This window comes from Engystomops pustulosus, chromosome 6 (assembly GCF_040894005.1).
Source record: "Engystomops pustulosus chromosome 6, aEngPut4.maternal, whole genome shotgun sequence".
Classification (NCBI taxonomy): domain Eukaryota; kingdom Metazoa; phylum Chordata; class Amphibia; order Anura; family Leptodactylidae; genus Engystomops; species Engystomops pustulosus.
The window spans coordinates 100,596,962-100,610,932 of record NC_092416.1 but is presented as its reverse complement, the minus strand read 5'-3'; the positions used below and the strand labels follow the sequence as shown (position 1 = coordinate 100,610,932).

Below are 13,971 nucleotides of genomic sequence, written 5' to 3'. Positions count from 1 at the left end.
AAGTGAGCTAAGAAGTGTCTCTCAGTTCTAGTTATCTGAAGTTATAATTTAGGGTATTTCATGTCTTCATGAAATTCTGAGGTTCTTTTGGTCTGCAGACTAGTACACCCTGGTTTTTGTAAATTTTGATAGCTGCTAGTTACTGGCTCATTTAACATAATTTATCTATTTTATTTCTTTAATTATTTTATCCCTTAACCCCTTAACGCTGAAGCCACTTTTCACCTTCCTGACACGGCCCATTTTTTAAAATCTGACATGTGTCTATTTAAGTGGTTATAACTTTGGAACACTTTAACATATCCAGTTGATTTTGAGATTGTTTTTTCGTGACACATTGTACTTCATGTTGGTCGAGAAATTTAATCAATATGTTTGGTATTTATTTATGAAATAAATGAAAATTTGCCAAAAATTTTGAAAAAAAACAATGTTTTCAAAATTCAAAATTTTCTACTTTTTGGAAAGTTAGTCATATCACTAAAATAACTTGATAACTAACATTTTCCATATGTCTGCTTTAACTTGGCATCATTTTTCAAACCTCTTTTCCTTTTTTTTAGGATGTTAGGAGGCTTATAACTTTAGGTGCAATTTTTCTGATTTTCACGAAAATCATCAAAACCTACTTTTGGAGGGTCAGTTTAGTTAGAAGTGACTTTATAAGGCCTACATGATAGAAAACCCCCACAAATGACACCATTTTAGAAACTACACCCCTCAAAATATTCATAACAACCTTTGGGAATTTTGTTAACCCTTTGAGCGTTTCATGAGGGTGAAAGATAAATGAAAGTGAAATTACAGAAATGTAATTTTATCTTACAATAGATTCATTGAACACTAAAATTTGCACCTTCACAATGGGTTAAAAAGGAAAATGCATTTTACCATGTTTAAGGCAATTCCTCCTGAGCATGCCAATGCCCATTTTGTCACTGTACCCTTCTGTACGGGCACAGGGGGGCACTTGGAATGGAAAGAGCGTTGTTTCGTTTTTGCAGGGCAAATATGGCTGAAAAATTTTTCATGTGTCAGGATGCATTTGGAGAGCCATAATGGTACCAAAACAGAGGAAAGCCCCAACAAGAGACACCATTCTGGAAAGTACACCCCTTGGAGAGTTTAGCAAGGTGTAATTTGTGTATTTGCCCAAACAGGTGTTTGATTCAATTAGGCCCCAAAAGGGAAAAAAGGTGAAAATGTTCTCAAAAAAGTCACTTTTACCCCAAATTTTTGTAAGCCACAAGGGATAAAAGATGAAACAACTCCCATAAATGTGTAAAACTATTTCTCCTAAGCACAGAACTGCACCACTTTTGCATATAAAGTGTTGTATGGGTACACAGTAGGGCTCAGAAGGGAAGGAGGAGCTTTGGCCTTTTAGAAGCCAGATTTGACAATCATCCATTACATGTGTCAGGATGCATTTGGAGAGCCCTAGTGGTACCAAAACAGAGCGGAACCCCAACAAGTGACACCATTTTGGAAAGCACACCCCTTAGAGAATTTAGTAAGGTGTAATATGAGTATTTGTCCATATAGGTGTTTGATTTAATTAGGGCTTAAATAGGACAAAGGTGAACATTTTCTTATAAAGGTCATTGTACCCCTAATTTTTTGAAGCCACAAGGGATAAAAAAAATGTAATAACCCCCCAAAATGTGTAAACCTATTTCTCTCAAGTGTAGAAGTACCCCACATGTGTATATAAAATGTTGTATGGGCGCACAGTAAAAGGAAAGGGGGAGGTTTGCCTTTTAGAAGCCAAATTTGACAGAAATGTTTGACATGCATTTGGAGAGCCCTAGTGGTATAAAACAGATAAGAATCCAAAAAGTGACCCTAATTTATGAACACACACCCCTTAGAGAATTTTGCAATGTGTAATATATGTATTTGCCCCTACAGGTGAATGATCCAATTAGGCCCTAAACATTAAAAAGGTGAAAATTTTCCTATAAATGTCACTTTACCCCTAATTTATGTAAGCCACAAGGGATAATATATTAAATAACCCCGAAAAAGGTGTAAAACTATTTCTCCTGAGTGTAGAAGTACCCCACATGTGCATATAAAATGCTTTATGGGCGCACAGTAGAGGAAAAGAGGGATGTTTGTCTTTTAGAGGCCAAATTTGCAAGAAATCCTTCACATGTGTCAGGATACATTTGGAGAGCCGTAGTGGTACCAAAACAGAGGAAAACCCGAAAAGTGACCCTAATTGTTGAATGTACACCCCTTGGGGAATTTAGCAAGGTGTAATATGTGGTGTAGTGTAAAACACGTGGTGAAATGAGCATTTGAACATACAGGTGGTTTCCAAATACGATGTGCGATGGAGTCCAAGATGGAAATTGCAATTATTTCTGGAACGTTCAGTGCCCGTTATGTGGCGCCCCTTATGAAATAATGTGGAGGGGTATAGGGAGCAACGTGACCTACCAGTTGTTACAATTATTAATTTTACTGAATTCACAACAGGTTGGGCGTGAATTTTGAATGTGTTGCGTATAAGGAGGTAGAATAGACCAGGGGACCATCTAAACTTTTGTCACACTTGGAGTTGTCGCAGGTCTCTTAGTAGTATATAGTGTCCATCCTTAGTATATAGTGTCCATCCTTAGTATATAGTGTCCATCCTAACTCCTCTTTTGGAACAGACTCTTTATTGAGTCCTACCTTTAGAAGCAGCAGAATTTACTGTGAAAATGCTGCCCTGACAAAATACAGGAACATCTAAACCAGAGGTACAGGGGCCCCGTCCTTCTTGTCCCAATATTAGTTTCCTAATATCTTCCTCTTGAAAACGGAGAAATGATACGGCAGGACCTGCACATTGGAACAGCTCGTAAGAGTTGTACAGCGTAATCTGTACAATGTACACGGCCAGCGCTTTTGTACCATATCTTCGTTTTAGTAGGGAAATTATCGCCAAGTGTTGCTCTTATTCACCCTAGCGATGCCCATTGTGACGAATATTGCTGCTTTTAGCTGGACCAAATCGACCAGCCAATAGCGGCAAACATGGACAGAGGGGGGCAACAAAACCCCTCTGAACCACAAGGCACAATTGGTGGCTGTCAGGAACAGCCGCCACTCTGCCCCGATCACCGTGTCTACAGACATGGTGACCGGTATTACTGACGTCATAAGTAAATTCGCTGCTATTGGCTCGTCTGAATTGATGAGCCAATAGCAGCGATAATAAACTGGGGGTGTGTGGGGGGGACATAACCCTTCTGGTCCATGGGGCAGGATGGATGGCTGTTAGGATCAGCTGCCATCTTGCCCCGATCACTGTGTCTGAACCGTGTTGGCAAGTCACTACCCGCCGCACCGTTCTATTACAACGCTCGTTGGGAATAGGCTATACAATCTTTATTTTTTAACCCCTAGGGGACGCAGCCTCTTTTGGCCTTAAGGACGCGGTCCCATTTTTCAAATCTGACCTGTGTCACTATAAGTGGTTATAGCTTTGGAACGCTATGAGATATCCAGGGGATTTTGAGATTGTTTTCTCGTGACACATTGTACTTCAAATTAGTTTAAAAATTTGGATGAAATCTTTTGCGTTTAGTTATGAAAAAAACCAAAATTTGGCAAAAATTTGGAAAAATTCTTTATTTTCAACATTCTAAATTCTCTACTTTTGATGCAGATAGTCATAGCACCCAAATAAATTCATAACTTACATTTCCCAAATGTCTGCTTTATGTTGGCATGGTTTTTTAAGATTCCACATATTTTACTAGAATGTTATGAGGCTCAGAATTTAGGTATCATTTTTCACATTTTTTGTAAAATCACCAAAACCTGTATTTAGATGGACCTGCTCAACTTCTAATTGACACCGAGAGGCCTAAATAATAGCGAGACTCATAAATTACCCCATTGTGGAAACTACACCACTCAATGTATGAAAAACCACTTTTAAGAAGTTTGTTAACCCTTTAGGTGTTTTATAGGGGTTAAAACAAAATGGAGGTGCAGTCTGCAAATTGTAATATTTTTTCACAATACACTCATTTTGGGTGGAAAATTAAACATTTACAATGGATTAAATTAAAAAAGGCTCCACAAAGTTTGTTACCCAATCTCTCCCGAGTACACGGATACCCCACATGTGGTGGTAACCTGCTGTATGGGCGCACGCCTGGGCATAGGAGGGAAGGAGGCGCCATCCAGATCAGATTTGCTATGTCACATTGTACAGGCTATAATTTTTTTTCTTTTTTTATTGTGGACCTATAGGGGCTTATTTATTTTGCCACATGAGATGCACTTTTCTGGTACGTAATTTCGGGGAATCTCTAGGCTAATTGGTGAGATTTTATTAACTCTTTGTTGGTGGAGGAAATGAAAATCATCACTTTTTAGGAAGATTTTTGTTTGTTTTTTTTTTGGCCGTTTACCATACCATAAAAATAGTATATTATTTTTATTCTATGGGTCGCCACGATTACGAAAAGACCTCATTTATATAGATTTTTTATTTTTCCCATTTTTACTGAATAAAAAGTAATTTGGCAAAAATGTTGTTAATTTTAGCATCACCGACTTTCATATGCATAACTTTTTTATTTTTCGCCTCACAAATCTGTTTAAGGGCTTATTTTTTGCGAGAAGGATGGTTCTTTTTAGTGGTCTTATTTTAGATTGCATAACATTTTTTAAATTAATTTTTAGAGCATTTTTTATAGGGTATTAATTGAAAATTGTCTTTTTTTTTTTAGCTTTTTTTGGGGTTTTTTTAACGGGGTTCACTTTGCGAATCTAATAACGATTCTGTTTTATTATTCAGATTGTTACGGACGCAGGGATACCAAATATGTGGGGGTTTTGTGTATTTTATTCAATTGTACTGAATAAAAACCAATTTGGAGAAAATCTTGTTCATTTTAGCATCACCATCTTTTCATATGCATAACTTTTTTATTTTTCGGCTGACAAATCTAGTTAGGGGCTTATTTTTTGCGAGAAGAGTTGTTCTTTTTAGTGGGCTTATTTTGGAGTGCATAACATTTTTTAAATCACTTTTTAGAGCATTTTTTATAGGGTATTAATTAAAAATTATCTTTTTTCGGAACGTTTTTGCTTTTTTTTTTCCTACGGCGTTTACCGTGCGGGTCCAGTAACGATTCGGTTTTATTATACAGATTGTTACGGACGCGGCAATACCAAATATGCGGGTTTTTTTTGTGTTTTTGTGTTTTTTATACTTTATTAAGTGTTTTTATAGGAAAGTGACATTTTAGGGGCTTATATTTTAATGTATTTATTTTTTATTTATTGTAATGTGATAACTTTAGTGTTTTTTACTTTTTTTTACTTATACATACTTGAACTTGAACCAGTGATGCTCTGATCACTGGTTTAAGTCCAATACACTGCTCTACAATACTATTTTATTGTAGAGCAGTGTAAACTGTCTGAGCAAGCTTGCGCATGCTCAGACAGTTTACAGTCAGACCCGGAAGGGGTCTGGCTGCCATGGCAACCGGGCAGCTCCGAGGCACATGCCAGTCATCGGAGCTGCCCAGAAGTGGATCGGATCCCCCGGTAAGCGGCACGGGGGATCCAATTCACGGCGCAGACACCCTTACACGCCGCGGTCATGCTTGACCGCGGCGTGTAAGGGGTTAACACCCGCGATCGGAGCCGGCTCCGATCGCGGGTGTTAGCGCAGGCTGTCAGCTGTACTAGACAGCTGACAGCCGCTGCTTCTGGTGCCGGCTCCGTTCGCGAGCCGGTGCCAGAAGCAGGACGTTATAGAACGTCCTGGTGCGCTCAGTATGTAGCCTCGGGGACGTACTATAACGTCCTGGTGCGCCTAAGGGTTAAGCAATTTAGACAAATAAGGGCTTATTTTTTGCGAGACGCGATGCACTGTAAAAAAAAACTTTATTTTAGAGGGTGTTTAGCTTATTGAAGCAATTTTATTAACTTTTTTCGTGTGGAAGAAAATAAAATCATCAATTCTTGTTTTGGATTTTTAGCATTTTTGAGGGGGGGTTCGCTGTAGCATAACAATAATATATTATCTTTATTCTACGGATCACTACGATTACGGTGATACCTCATTTATATAGTTTTATTTATATTTGTCCAATTTTATTGAAGGAAAACTAGAATAGAAAAAATTTAATTTGTTTTAGTATTGCCATCTTTATAGCGGCATAACTATAGTATTTTTTGGTTGACGGAGCTGGTTGTGAGCTTATTTTTTGCGTGACAAGTTGTTCTTTTCAGTGGTATCATTTTGGCGCTTGTAACTTTTTCGGATCACTTTTTAGAACATTTTTTGTAAAGCAATTTGATAAAAAGTTTTAATTTTTGGCAAGTTTTTGGTTTTTTTTTTTACCACGTTCACCGAGCGGGTCCAATTATGATTAGGATTTATTGTACAGATTGTTACGGACGCGGCGATACCAAATAAGTGGGGTTTTTTTGTGATTTAGTGTATTTTATACTTTATTACTTGTGTAAAGGGAAATGTGGTGTTTGGGGGGACTTTCACTTTCTTTTATTATTTATTTTTATTTTAAAAAACCTTTATTTATTGTTTTAACTTTTTTTTACAGGTTCGTTTTTTTTTAATGCTCGTTTAACTCTCAGCATACTCTACTTTTGTAAGTCATGCATGTGAAAAACGCACCATACAAGTCTATGGAGATGCATCAAAGACACATGGCACTTGCAATGCGTTTTTGACTGATAAATTGCCATAGAAAAGATAGATCACAGTCCTGAATCTTTTTCACATGCATTTTCTGGGTGTGAATAAGGCATTGAAATTGTCAAAAAAAATGTGCATGAAAAACTAACTAACTGAAAATTGATTGAACTCTGATGAAAAATGTCAGTTTTTCACTGACCAAACCCTGATCAGACTCTGAAGTGGTCTGCAACGCAAGTGTGAAAGAGGCCTTAGTTCCCAATGGTAGCAATGAAAACTTCAGCTTGTCAATGCTTGTTAATAAAACATAATGAAACCTATCTAAATTTACTAAAGAAATAAAATGAATATGCAATTTGGCATGCACAGTGAAAGCTGCAAGAACTGAGCTCTCACAAAAATTTCGCAAATGTGTTTTTTTGTCAATTTCAATGCATTTGGAACCATTTTCCAGCTTCCAAGTATTTCACATGCAATATCAAATACTGACAGCTGCAAGTACAGTTTGTTAGAAATTAGTAGACTTGCTTTTTGCTGGTCTGATTATATTCCAAAAATGGTGCCAAAAAGTGCTGGGAAATCAGTGCAGGAAAAGTGTTGGATTTCAAAAACTGCACCCAAATTGAGCGTCCAATAAAAGCATGGGCGTTTGTGTCAGAAAACTGAGGATTTGTGGCACTGACAGAAACCTGTAAGAAAAGGCACAGAATAGAAAAAAATCCTAGGATTCCTGACAACAAAACAGGTGCAAAACCTTTCATAAATGTCCCCCTTTGACTTATCAGTTTTTTTAAATTTCAGGCATCACTAACTTCATACAGCAACTTGAGTTTCAGATTTGCTGGCTTCAGTCAATTTTAAATTTTTTCGTGTTGATCCGTTTGAAGGGTTATTAATAGAGACCAGCGAGCACTAAAATGCTCGGGTACTCGTTATTCGAGACAAACTTTTCCCGATGCTCGTCTCGAATAACGAGCCCCATTGAAGTCAATGGGAGACTCGAGCATTTTTCAAGGGGACCAAGGCTCTGCACAGGGAAGCTTGGCCAAACACCTGGAAACCTCAGAAAAGGATGGAAACACCACGGAAATGGACAGGAAACAGCAGGGGCAGCATGCATGGATGCCTCTGAGGCTGCTTAAACGCACCATTATGCCAAAATTATGGGCAACAGCATGGCCATGACAGAGTGACAGAATGAAGCTAGATAGCATCTAAAACATCCAATAATTGACCCTGACACTATAGGGGACGGCATGCAGAGGCAGCGGCAGCAGCGGCAGGCTAGAGAGTGGCATGGCGACATACCCTAAATGGACTCAGGCTTCAAACCAATGGGTGGCAGAGAGGAACCAAAGGAGATGAGCAAGAAGCGCTCAAATAATATCGGTACATGATAAAAGTTTGCCAGTATATTTTGTGGATTACACAGCAGGGTGGCGACAAAAGTAACATGGAAGCCATGAAAACAATCCAAAATTCTGCCTGACACAGCTCGTTTGATAAGGGGACCATGTATGGAGGCAGTGAACTAGTAGTAGATTAAAGGTGCTGCAGTTAAAACTATGTTAGTTGGATCTTGGCATGGAGCTGGCGCTCCGCTGCCAGGTGAGCTTTCGCCAATCCAAGCCCCTGTCTCTAGGCTACTCCCCAAACAGCACTTCTAAGAACCTTTTGTATAAGATCAAGTGTAGTAGCGTTCTTATAAGTTTAGGATATGGCGGGTGAGGGGAATGTAAACAGATGCACAAGAAGCGCCGAAATAATATTGGTTAATCATAAAAGTTTGCCAGTATATTTTGTGGATAACACAGCAGGGTGGCGACAAAGTTAACAACTTTGATGTGGAATCCATGAAAACAACCCAAATTTCTGCCTGACACACCTCGTTTGATAAGGGGACGATGTATGGAGGCAGCTATATGGACGACTTTTGGAGGTAGCAATGGAGACAACGTGTGGAAGCTGCTATGGAGACAATTTAATTTGGATAGTGCCTGTATGTGGCAGTCCAAAAAAGTTTTCAAACCAGAGGAGCAGGTAGGTGGCCCTCCAGAAAAATTAAATGCATAAAGTACTATAGCTAGAGCCAGTTGGCCCTGTCAAAAAATAGCCAGTTTCCTCTGCTTTAGTGTACAAAGAGGAGGAGAAGGAGGAAAATGAGGAGGGGGAGTACATAAATTATTCAGGTTGAGCTTCCTTCACCTGGTGGAGATTGGAAATTATGAGAAATCCAGGCTTTATTCATCTTAATAAGCGTCAGCCTGTCAGCGCTGTCAGTCGACAGGCGTGTACGCTTATCGGTGATGCCACCAGCTGCACTGAAAACCCGCTCTGACAACACGCTAGCGGCAGGGCAGGCAAGAACTTCCAAGGCGTACAGCGCCAGTTCGTGCCACATGTCCAGCTTTGAAACCCAGTAGTTGTAGGGAGCTGTGTGATCATTTAGGACGATGGTATGGTCAGCTACGTACTCCCTCACCATCTTTCTGTAAAGATCAGCCCTACTCTGCTGAGACTGGGGACAGGTGACAGTGTCTTGCTGGGGTGACATAAAGCTGGCAAAAGCCTTGTAAAGCGTACCCTTGCCAGTGCTGGACAAGCTGCCTTCTCGCCTACTCTCCCTCGCTACTTGTCCCGCAGAACTATGCACTCTGCCGCTAGCGCTGTCAGAAGGGTAATACTGTTTCAGCTTGTGCACCAGGGCCTGCTGGTATTCATGCATTCTCACACTCCTTTCCTCTCCAGGGATGAGAGTGGAAAGATTTTGCTTGTACCGTGGGTCCAGGAGAGTGAATACCCAGTAATCGGTGCTGGAATAAATTCTTTGAACGCAAGGGTCACGGGATAGGCAGCCTAGCATGAAATCTGCCATATGCGCCAGAGTCCCAACGCGCAAGAATTCACTCCCCTCACTGGCCTGACTGCCCATTTCCTCCTCCTCCAACTCCTCTTCTTCTGCCCATACACGCTGAACAGTGAAGGACTGAACAATGGTCCCCTCTTGTGTCTCGCCAACATTCTCCTCCTCTTCCTCCTCATCCTCCTCCACCTCCTCCGATATGCGCTGAGAAACAGACCTGAGGGTGCTTTGGCTATCAACAAGGGAATCTTCTTCCCCCGTCTCTTGTGACGAGCTCAAAGCTTCCGACTTCATGCTGATCAGAGAGTTTTTCAACAGGCCAAGCAACGGGATGGTGAGGCTGATGATGGCGGCATCGCCACTGACCATCCGTGTTGACTCCTCAAAGTTACTCAGCACCTGACAGATATCAGACATCCACGTCCACTCCTCATTGTAGACTTGAGGAAGCTGACTGACCTGACTACCAGTTCTGGTGGAAGTTGACATCTGGCAGTCTACAATCGCTCTGCGCTGCTGGTAAACTCTGGATAACATGGTTAATGTTGAATTCCACCTCGTGGGCACGTCGCACAACAGTCGGTGAGCGGGCAGTTGGAGGCGGCGCTGCGCTGCCCTGAGAGTGGCAGCATCTGTGCTGGACTTCCTGAAATGCGCACAGATGCGTGAGCAAATCAGACAGATTGGGGTATGTCTTGAGGAAACGCTGAACTATGAGATTTAACAGATGGGCCAGGCATGGCACATGTGTCAGTCTGCCGAGTTGCAGAGCCGCCACCAGGTTACGGCCGTTGTCACAGACAACCATGCCTGGCTTCAGGTTCAGCGGTGCCAGCCACAGATCAGTCTGCGCCGTGATGCCCTGTAATAGTTCTTGGGCGGTGTGCCTTTTATCGCCTAGGCTCAGCAGTTTGAGCACCGCCTGCTGTCGCTTAGCGACGGCACTGTTGCTGTGCCTAGAGCTAGCGACTGATGGTGCCATGCCCACGGATGGTAGTTCGGAGGAGGAGGTGGAGGAGGGGTGGGAGGAGGAGGAGGCATAGTAGGCCTGAAAGACCTGGACCGAGGTAGGCCCCCGCAATCCTCGGCGTCGGCAGTATATGACCAGCCGCAGGGTCAGACTCGGTCCCAGCCTCCACCAAGTTAACCCAATGTGCCGTCAGCGATATATAGTGGCCCTGCCCGGCAGCACTCGTCCACGTGTCCGTGGTCAGGTGGACCTTGTCAGAAACGGCGTTGGTCAGGGCACGGATGATGTTGTCTGACACGTGCTGGTGCAGGGCTGGGACGGAACATCGGGAAAATTAGTGGCGGCTGGGGACCGAATACCGAGGGGCGGCCGCCGCCATGAGGTTGCGAAAGGCCTCGGTCTCTACTAGCCTATAGGGCAGCATCTCCAGGCTAAGCAATCTGGAGATGTGCACATTAAGGGCTTGGGCGTGCGGGTGGGTTGCACTATATTTCCTTTTCCGCTCCAGCGTCTGGGGTATGGAGAGCTGAACGCTGGTGGATGCTGTGGAGGATCGTGGAGGCGACGATGGGGTTTTTGTGCCAGGGTCCTGGGCAGGGGGCTGACTATCAGCTGACACAGGGGAAGGAGCAGTGGTGTGCACGGCCGGAGGTGAACGGGCTTGGTGCCACTGAGTGGGGTGTTTAGCATTTATATGCCTGCGCATACTGGTGGTAGTTAAGCTAGTAGTGGTGGAACCCCTGCTGATCCTGGTTTGGCAAAGGTTGCACACCACAGTCTGTCGGTCATCCGGTGTTTCCTTAAAGAACCTCCAGACTTCTGAAAATCTAGCCCTCGCCGCGGGAGCCCTCGTCACGGGAGCTTCACTACGTGACACATTTGGCGCTGATGCACCAGCTCTGGCCCTGCCTATCCGTCTGGCCCCACCACTGCCTCTTCCAACCTGTTCTGGTCGAGGACTCTCCTCCGTCTCAGAAGCACTGTGTTCACCGGCCTCTCAACCCAGCTTGGATCTGTCACCTCATCATCCTCCGATCCCTCAGTCTGCTCCCCCCTCGGACTTCCTGCCCTGACAACAACTTCACCACTGTCTGACAACCGTGTCTCCTCATCGTCGGACACCTCTTTACACACTTCTTCCACTACGTCAAGAAGGTCATCATCACCCACAGACTGCGACTGGTGGAAAACCTGGGCATCGGAAAATTGCTCAGCAGCAACCGGACAAGTGGTTTGTGACTGTGGGAAGGGTCCAGAAAACAGTTCCTCAGAGTATGCCGGTTCAAATGCCAAATTTTCCTGGGGGGGAGGAGGCTGAGGTGCAGGAGCTGGAGGAGTGCCGATTTCGGTGACATGGGTGGACTGCGTGGAAGACTGACTGGTGGACAAATTGCTCGAAGCATTGTCGGCAATCCACGACATCACCTGTTCGCACTGTTCTGGCCTCAACAGTGCTCTACCACGAGTCCCAGTAACTTCAGACATGAACCTAGGGAGTGTAGCTCTGCGGCGTTCCCCTGCTCCCTCATCAGCAGGTGGTGTCTCACCCCGCCCAGGACCACGGCCTCTGACCCCTGCAGTAGTTGGAAGCCCACGTCCCCGCCCTCGTCCTCTACCCCTAGCCCTCGGGTTAAACATTTTGAAAATGAAAGTTATAACTTTAATTTTTTTTTTTACTTTTTTTTGTGGTTTTTAGTTTTTAAAACCAAACGATGCTATCCTATTGCTATGGCTATTTTCTAGCCAAGTATGAAAGCACACTGCTATGCCAGATGAGATGACGCTGAGTTATGAAAAAATAAACGTAAAATAAAAAGTAAATGGCAGACTGTGCCTAATTGAAATCCAACCCCTAATAAATTGTCCCATTTCGGTCTTTGCGATGGATATGTGCGTCACTAAGCGCTAAACACAACGGTCGCAAGTCTCACTGCAAATTCCTCACAATATGGTAGTAGATGCACTACAGCAAGGCCAGCCACTAGCAGATCAACCATAAATAAAATATATAACGCTATTGTAGGCCTAAGTAAGCCGTTTGGATTCTCCTATGGCTATTTTCTAGCCAAGTATGAAAGCACACTGCTATGCCAGATGAGATGATGACGCTGAGTTATGAAAAAATAAACGTAAAATAAAAAGAAACTGGCAGACTGTGCCTAATTGAAATCAAACCCCTAATAAATTGTCCCACTTTGGTGTTTGAGGTGGATATGTGTGTCACTAAGAGCTAAACACAACGGTAGCAAGTCCCCCTGCAAATTCCTCACAATATGGTACTAGCTGCAAATAAAAAAAAAAAATGTATAACGTTATTGTAGCCCTAAGAAGGGCTGTTGGGTTCTTGTAGAATCACTCCTGCCTAACACTATTCTAATAGAACACCCTAACGCTTTCCCTGACCAGCAGCAGCTCTCTCCCAAGCGGCATCCAGACACAGAATGATCCGAGCAGCGCAGGCAGGGGCTAGTCTATTCCAGGGTCACCTGATCTGGCCAGCCAACCACTGCTATCGACGTGTAAGGGTACCACGTCATGCTGGGTGGAGTGCAGAGTCTCCTGGCTTGTGATTGGCTCTGTTTCTGGCCGCCAAAAAGCAAAACGGCGGGAGATGCCATTTTCTCGAGCAGGCGAAGTATTCGTCCGAGCAACGAGCAGTTTCGAGTACGCTAATGCTCGAACGAGCATCAAGCTCGGACGAGTATGTTCGCTCATCTCTAGTTATTAACTAAAAAGTCAACATTGCTTAGAGGGACATTTGGCATATTCACAGGATCTTTGAAACCAACATCAAATTTGCCTCCAACTCCCTGCCCCTACTGGCGCTTTGGCTGCTCTGAATCAAAAGGTGGTTTTAAATATACTTCTGTAAAACTCAACAACTGCCAGCAAGTAAGACAGCCATGAATGTGATGTTAACTCTGCATTCACTAAAGATAGGGAAACTGTAAGGAAGTAGGAAGCACCTTCCTTTCTGAATGTCGAAATGCTGCAGACTCTATAAACATCTTGTCTGACCATTAATAGATTAGTCCTGGAAACTCCCTTTAAATGCTGTACAAAACCTTGTTGATGGTCAAAGAAAAAAAAAAAGTAGGATCATTTGACTTACTGTGTATTCTGTTTTCAAGCCAACAGGGAACCATAAAGAAAAAAAAAACACAAGGTACAGATTAGATAGGTGCACATTATATTTCAGTACAATGTTGAGACATTTTAAGTGAAACGTACATTGCTAATAAAAAAAACTCACTTTTGTTTATCTATTTTGCGTTAATTTTTATTGATTTATAAAAATAGCACTCTGGTGACAGGTTCCCTTTAAATGAGTTTTGTCAGTATTACATAATTAGATAGAAAGTTAGAAAATTAAATATGTCCAACAAGTTTAACGAAAAAAAGAAAGGGGACAGCACAGGGGAAGGGGAGCAAGGGAAAATAATTCTACATAACTACATT

At 42.7% G+C, this 13,971-nt stretch overlaps 1 protein-coding gene across 1 annotated transcript in view; it reads right to left on the bottom strand.

Annotated features, from left to right (window-relative positions):
- Nucleotides 1–13,686, bottom strand: part of LOC140064047 (cytoplasmic phosphatidylinositol transfer protein 1-like) — a 38,771-nt gene extending 25,085 nt beyond the window's left edge. The window contains exon 1 of the mRNA XM_072110479.1: nt 13,625–13,686. The gene's annotated coding sequence lies outside the window, so the exon portion shown is untranslated. The remainder of the gene's footprint in view (nt 1–13,624) is intronic.
- Nucleotides 13,687–13,971: the final 285 nt, after the last annotated feature.